At 40.0% G+C, this 7300-nt stretch overlaps 1 long non-coding RNA gene across 1 annotated transcript; it reads left to right on the top strand.

The window, feature by feature from the left end:
* Positions 1–3881: 3881 nt before the first annotated feature.
* LOC116094046 lies at positions 3882–4828 on the top strand. The gene is made up of 2 exons (XR_004119949.1): positions 3882–4166; positions 4573–4828. It is a non-coding gene; the product is annotated as an uncharacterized LOC116094046 (long non-coding RNA).
* The last annotated feature ends 2472 nt before the right edge of the window (positions 4829–7300 follow it).

Genomic DNA, 7300 nt, shown 5'->3' with positions numbered 1-7300 from the left:
CTCAGGACCTGCTAGATTGGGACTTCCTGGTGCTTGTCTCCAATAGATCCAGAGAATTAGCTTGGGACTACCAAGATAGCCCCAGTGGGAAGGGCACCACTGCTCTTCTGCTTTGCACATGGATGCCTGACCTTACCAACATTGATGTGACTGTCACTTGCCTACTTGACTTCAGTCTTGCTGTCTGATCTTACTGACCTTCATGTGACCCTCACTTGCCTATGTGAATTTTGTCATTCACCCTGTTTTCTGTATACTATATAAGCCTGGTTTTCACTTTGTGCACAGACTTACACATTCAGATTTGTGATTTCAAGCATTCGAGACAGAGCATTGGAGCTTTGAGCCTAATGGGGTCTGCAGTTCCCTGGGCCCAGAATGCTCAGGCTGGGGCTGGGGGTGGTGCAGCACCTGTCCAGAAGAGGTACCCGCTTTAGACCCAGTGTGTTTCAGGTGGCCTCAGATGTACCTCAACCGCTGAGTTGCCAGATTTTTCATTTCTCTTTTGTAATTACAGTAAAAGCCTGATGCCATTTTTAAGAAATACACTCAGATTCGGCACTTCCTTGTGTCGAATCTGTTTGTCATTTTTGCTGATGCCCTGTTGACCTGATTAGGACCCCATTTCTCCCGCATGGCCCTGAAGAGCTGAGGAGTCCTCCTTAGCCTCTGTGCAAGGTATAAAGAAGTTGCTTTCCTTGCTTCTCCAGTCCATCATCACTCTCATTGTGGGACACAGTGATGACAGCAATTTGTGTCTATTCTTGATCTTAGCTGCTTGTGGGTACCAGGCTTTTATTTTCTCCAGGTTTTAGATGTCTTGTGACTCCAAGCTAGCATCACTTATCCAGGATTCCTCTTAAGCTACAAAGCTTGCCATTGTGGATTCTTCTGTCTAGAGTTAAGTGTGTTTCACCCCAAGAAGCTCAAACAGCCTATTCCTCTGAGTCTTTTGGAAACCTAATTCCATTGACTCTTCCTGTGAGATCCATAACACATGCATGTAAACAGTCTCCCTTGAAAATCTCACTGAAGCACAAGCCAGTTTAAAGTATGCAAGGATAATGTGAGTGCTGAGATATTCACAAGTTTGATAAGCTAGAAAATAATGCTTGAAACAGAAATGCTACTCAGAAATCTCCCAATTAGTTATCATGGGAACCTGTGAAACAACATGAGGGATGGAAGTTCCGAGACTCTTTAAGTGTAGGTTGAACATGTCTTCTCACAGAAGCAAGGCAATGCTATGATAAATACGTCTCTGTATCCTGTGTGCTAACTGGTGGAAGAATCTCTTATGATATGGAATTACACAAACCTGATCTTCCCAAGTCTCTGCCTGGAACTCAGTTTCTCATTCATGAGAAACTATGCAACTTACAGAGGCATCTTCAGAGTCTGAGGGTAACCATTAAAAAATTCTAGAAGATGAATGTGTTAAATCAAGTCATTATACTATAGTGAACAGAGGCAGTCAACCCATGTTCTTCTTTGAAGGAATGGGGTGGGAATAATAGGTCATACGTGATATTTAAATGGAAATAGAAGGAAAAGACAGAGAAGAGAGTCATGGGAAGCATAATTCATACCAGAGATACTTTAAAAGGCCATATGGAAGCCCACTTTAAAGATTATTTTATATGAATGGTTGTTTTGCCTATATTTATATCTGTATAACAAATGTATACCATATAGAAGATTATTTGAAAATTGTTTTATTACTTTATTATTTTATATATGTGGTTGTTTTGTCTATATTTATGTCTGTACACTAAAGGTGAGCCTGATGTCAGCTTAGACAGCAGAGTTTATTGGGTCCCTTGGAACAGTTACCAACTGATATGAGCCACTATGGGTGCTGGGAATTAAACCTGGGTCCCCTGAATGAGTGCCTGTACTTTTAACTGCTGACATATCTATTTAGCTCCATGGAAACTTATTTTATCAACCAGACAATCACACACACACACACACACACACACACACACACACGCACACGCACACGCACACGCACACACACACACACACACACACACAGAGAGACAGAGAAAGAAAGAGAGAGAGACAGAGAGAGACAGAGAGAGACAGAGAGAGACAGAGAGAGACAGAGAGAGAGACAGACAGACAGAGAGAGAAAGAGAGAGAGAGAAAGAGAGAGAGAGAGTGAGGGAGGGAGGGAGGGAGAGAGGGAGAGAGAGAGAGTTTAAATAAAGTTGCCCTATACTGAGGATAATATTACTTCTAGAATATATAAGTTGCCAAATAAAAAGAACAGGATCAGATGTGAGAAACTGGTGTCTCTTTGAATTGTTGTTTAGAAGGTTCTCAGATCTCAACAAGATAGTGCAAACTATAGTGATTGTTCTTGGTAGCTTACCAGAAGTTGATGGTAAAATCCCTTTGCTAGAGACACCACACAGTTTGGCCATAGGACTTTGTAAACTCAAGCTGGTGCTAACCTGACAATTTTGTTCCTGCTCACTTGCTTTCATTGTACTGGAAACTGCTATAAATGCTAGTAGAGCAATTTTGTAAACTACAATAATTACTTGCCCAGGAAGATACACCCACCAGTGTAACAGTGGCATGAATGTTATGGAAATAACCAAATGCTTTCTGATTGGCACTTATACATAGGAGAAAACTCATCTTGGTACTGTAAATATGACCAAGAACTCATGGTTGGGGAGTTCATAGGTACCAGGATCAACCTACTACTAGTATGCTAAATGGACATAGTTCAGACTGAATTATAAATACACATCTCTACACCTCTACATTAGTGAATCTCTTAGTCTTCATCAGAGAAGTTTGTGCAATGGGTAGCAGTTAATAATTAGACAACTGTTCAAACTGTACAGGATCAGTGTTTATGCAGTGCTCAGCAATAAATTGGACATCTATATCACACTCTCTTACTCAGGGAACATGAGAGTAGAGCAGAGAGAGTAATTCTAAGAACCATATGTTGGGAATGGCTAGGGTGAAACAATAACTTCTGAAAGGGACAAGACAGTTGCACTCGTGAACTTATAGCAGCCATGGCTGCCTGGGCAAGATCAAGCCTGCCAGCATTTCAGCAAGAATGCAGGAGGGGAACAGCCCCCATTCCCACCAAGGACCAATTGAAGTTGATTATTACTCGAAGCGAAGAGTCCATTTTCTTTAGGGGAGTGGTCTCTGTAGATTGTTCTTGTTCAACCCACACCTATTGGCAACATGAGTTATCTCTAGTAGTTTATAAAAACAAAATGAAATGAAGTTGGGAGGGTGTTTTGTTGGGGGATCTAGGAAAATGTATTGTATGAACACATAACATTTCTAAAGAATATGCAGGAAGTTCTAAATTCACAAGGTAGGCAAATTGAACTAGATGTTATCGAGAGAATACCTTGTGTATTGTATGGATGCATCACGTGCTATTTAAAAAGCCATGGCCTTTGGCTTATGCCAGAAATAGAGGTGGGATGTCTGGAACATGATTCATCCTCAGAATTGTACACTCACAAAAGGAATGATTTTTATGCTCCTTAGGTTGATGGGCAAATCTTGAAGAGAGCTGAGCTTAGAAATTGATCCTCCACAGATCTCCAAAAATCCTTGAGTCATGCCAGTCCATCCCTATGGTCCACTGTTTTAGTTGTTCATTAAGTACACTGGGAATGTTACAACACCTCAAGGCAGTTAAATGTGAATCTCTGGGTGCTAGGCTCTGAGCACAGCTATTTAACAAAGCTCTTGGGGTCTGCTGCTTAAGCCAACTAACTTAGAACTGGGAATTAAATGGGTGGCACTAAGACTCTGAGGAAGAACATACTGACTTCCAGAATCCTTATTGATCATTGCCAATGAATGGAATGTTTGCCATGTCATAATACTACAAAGTCAACAGTGGTATTCATCAAAGATGGGACCTTGGGGACAGGGACAACATTTTGTACATGACATCTCATGGGAAGAACTTTGCGCGTTTTTATTTTCTTTGGGTGAAAAGAACAGTAGAGGAAGAGTATAAGTGATAAGCTTTCTGATTAATTACTTCAATTCCTTCTCAGTATCCTAAGGCTACACTGGTTATCTGCCTGTGGTGGAGGTGTTGTAGAGAAGAAGACATATAAGCAAGGACCCTGGAGCTCTCCCACATGCATTCTCCTTGAAATTTGTGGGTATGTTGGGGATAGGATGTGACTGAGAGGCTTGTGGTAAGGCATGATGATGTGCACATGGAAACAGGGTAGGGAGGGGGTGACTTTGGAATCCTCCTCAGTGGATGAAGGATAGAGATAAGACCTAACTTGACTATTATTAATTTTCTTGCTATCCAGCCCAAACTTGAATGGGCATCTGTGGGGGTCTATGTGTCTCAATCCATCATTTGGATTCATTTTACATGTTTCCTTTATTTGAAGGCCTGTCCTTGACTGCTAGGTTTTGCCCCTATAAATGATCCTGTACGTTTGGTATTCTAACCTGCCTACTATATATGCTTTAGTTTCTTTCTTTCTTTTTTCTTTTTTATGCTGAGAAATAATGTGATAAAGCAACTCAGTAAAAGGTTATTTTTCCTCATAGTTTAAGAAGGAATCGAGTCTACTTTGTAGAAAATCCTGCTGCATATTATAGGAACATGAGATGGCTCTTCACATCGTGATTGCTGGTCTCAGGTGGCATTTTCCCAGTTAAATCTGCCTGGAAAGTTCTGCAGAGTTGCCTAGAATTGTGTCTCCTAGGTAATTCTAAATCCAGTCTAATTGAAAATGAAGATGAACAATCACTGTACACCCATACTTATATGTCCATACCAATAAACACTTATCCTTGAAAGGCAGAGTTGTTATATGTCACATTCCTAAGTTTATTTCAGATGATTAAACTTACTATAAAGTATGTAATGTAAATGTAAAAATAAAATTTAAACTCTAGACTACTGTATTACTTAAAAAGAGAAAAGATCATTGTTTTCATCTTTTCTGTTTTAATCATAAAACAAAGATCTCTATTCATGTGATATAGAATGTAGTAGAATCTCTATACTTGGGAGACCTGAATAGAGCCTAGTAAAATATCCCATTATTACACAATGGGAGATGCAACTGCTACCTCAACAACAAAGATGACCAGTATTGGTTAGCAAGACAGGTCTGGGCAGGAATCCAAGTTATAAAATCCATTTCCTCTCTGCATATTGACAGACTTGACCTATGAGTTGGGATCATCACAGCCTCATTGAAAATGCAGGTGTCCCTGGCATTTCCCTACACTGGAGCAAGCATGGGGACGGGGGAGGCAGCAGGGATTTGTTATTGTTGTTTTTGTTTGTTTGTTTGTTTGTTTGTTTCTTGGAGGGGAAACTGGGAAAGGAAAAATCATATGACATGTAAATAAAGAAAATATCTAATAAAAAAAGAGAGAGAAAAACAAAGGAAATGCAGGTGGAAAGTCCGCCAGCAAAATCTTTGCCTTGGAGGTTCCTGAAGATCCCTTTGTGTGATCTGGGCAGGAAATGGCCATGGGAGTGTAGCCAGAGTGTGGGAGGGAGGATGAAAAGGGCTAAAAAACTTGTAATGACCTTATAGTTGTGTGTGTGTGTGTGTGTGTGTGTGTGTGTGTGTGTGTGTGTGTGTGTGTGTGTGTTTAGGGGGATGTAGCCAGTAAGTTCATCTGCTGTAGTGCCATTTGGGTGCATCTCTTATAGAACTTGGCATTTCACATGCTCAGGAAGAAAGCATCTGTCTGTAGATAGTGTATTTGGTGGTTTCAAGTCTTGCTTTTATTAGGGTATTTTATCTAAGCAATGAGATAAGTGACTAATATGACAAGGGACTACTATAAACAAAATGAGCAGGGCCTTAGTTTGGAATTAAGGAGGCAAAGCTGTAGGGCTAGGCAATAATAACAAGAACAGAAGTTTAAATGATGGTTTTGCCCATAGGTAACCTACCCACTAGGCTGTTCTCAGATTCGTCCACTGAGATGTCCCTGTAGCCCCACATGATCCCAGGAGTGATACAAATGCAGGACTGGGGCTCAGTACTGCAGGACTTCTCACTCTGTCTCCTCCTAGCCAGTACTGTTCCCGGGGGGTTCCAAACAGAACCACAAGAATTGGAAAATGAGCCAGTTGGAGAGAAAGATGGAATTCATCTGCTTTCTTTCTTTTCTTTTCTTTTCTTTTTCTTTTTTCAAAACAGGGTTTCTCTGTATAGCCCTGGTTGTCCTGGAGCTCACTCTGTAGACCAGGCTGGCCTTGAACTCAGAAATCTGCCTCCCTCTGCCTCCCAAGTGCTAGGATTAAAGGCATTTTCCACCAATGCTCAGCTGTGATGTCTTTTCTTTAAGGCTTACTTAGAAATTATCAAACTATGGAATGTCTAGTGAAAAGAAAGAAAAATGTATGGTCAAGCCTAAAGGGCTTGACCTTGCATGAGCAAGTGTCTATTTTCTCTCCACCTAGAGAAAAGAGTGCAAATCCTTAGAGCAGAATGGAGAGAATTTCTAGGTTTTTATTGGACACAGGTGAGCATCTCCTTCTCTTATGACCTCTAAGGACTCATCATGATGAATTTTTGAACCTAAGACTACTTTAATTTGATTCCAGCTGCTGAAACGTGGTCTATAGGAAAATCAGTAAGATGATTTGTCAGATATTAGGATTTCAATATGATAAAATAATTTGGGTATTAGATGTTGGATTTCTTACTCTTATTTTGCTGAAATTAGGCATTAGTAAATGTACAAGGAAAATGTTCACTAGCTTCTATCATCAATATTTCTTAAATAAAAAAAACTATGACCACAAAATAAAGAAAATACTTTTACTTTAAAAAATCATCTAAATGCTCTCACATAAAATCATTCATCTGCCTATATATTAAAATATTTTAAAATTGCATTTAAATGGATGAAATTAATTTTTAAATGTTGGATGAGTAGCTTTAAAAAGAAAATTCTGATATTGGCATTGTACTTATGCCTATAATCCCAGAACTTGGCCAAGGCAGGAGGGCTCTAAGACAGCCTAGACTAGTAGCTGAGTTCAAGGTGAGCTGAGGATTCATAGTGAGACCCTGCCTTAAAACCAAACCCAAACACAAAACAAACAAAATTAACTGCTGTGATACTTCTTCATTTTTCCTTGAGATGTTAGTATCTTCTTCCCAAGCTGACATAGGCTTTGGTCCAGTGACTGAAAACCACAGATCCATACAACCAACATCTCCAATTTTTCATTGTTTTCACTTCACTCCTTTCTACCTGCCTCTGAGTTCCATGGCCAAACAGAATAAACTCCCTACCATAA

Source organism: Mastomys coucha, unplaced genomic scaffold, assembly GCF_008632895.1.
Source record: "Mastomys coucha isolate ucsf_1 unplaced genomic scaffold, UCSF_Mcou_1 pScaffold16, whole genome shotgun sequence".
NCBI classification, from domain to species: Eukaryota; Metazoa; Chordata; class Mammalia; order Rodentia; family Muridae; genus Mastomys; species Mastomys coucha.
This window is presented reverse-complemented; position numbering and strand designations above follow the sequence as displayed.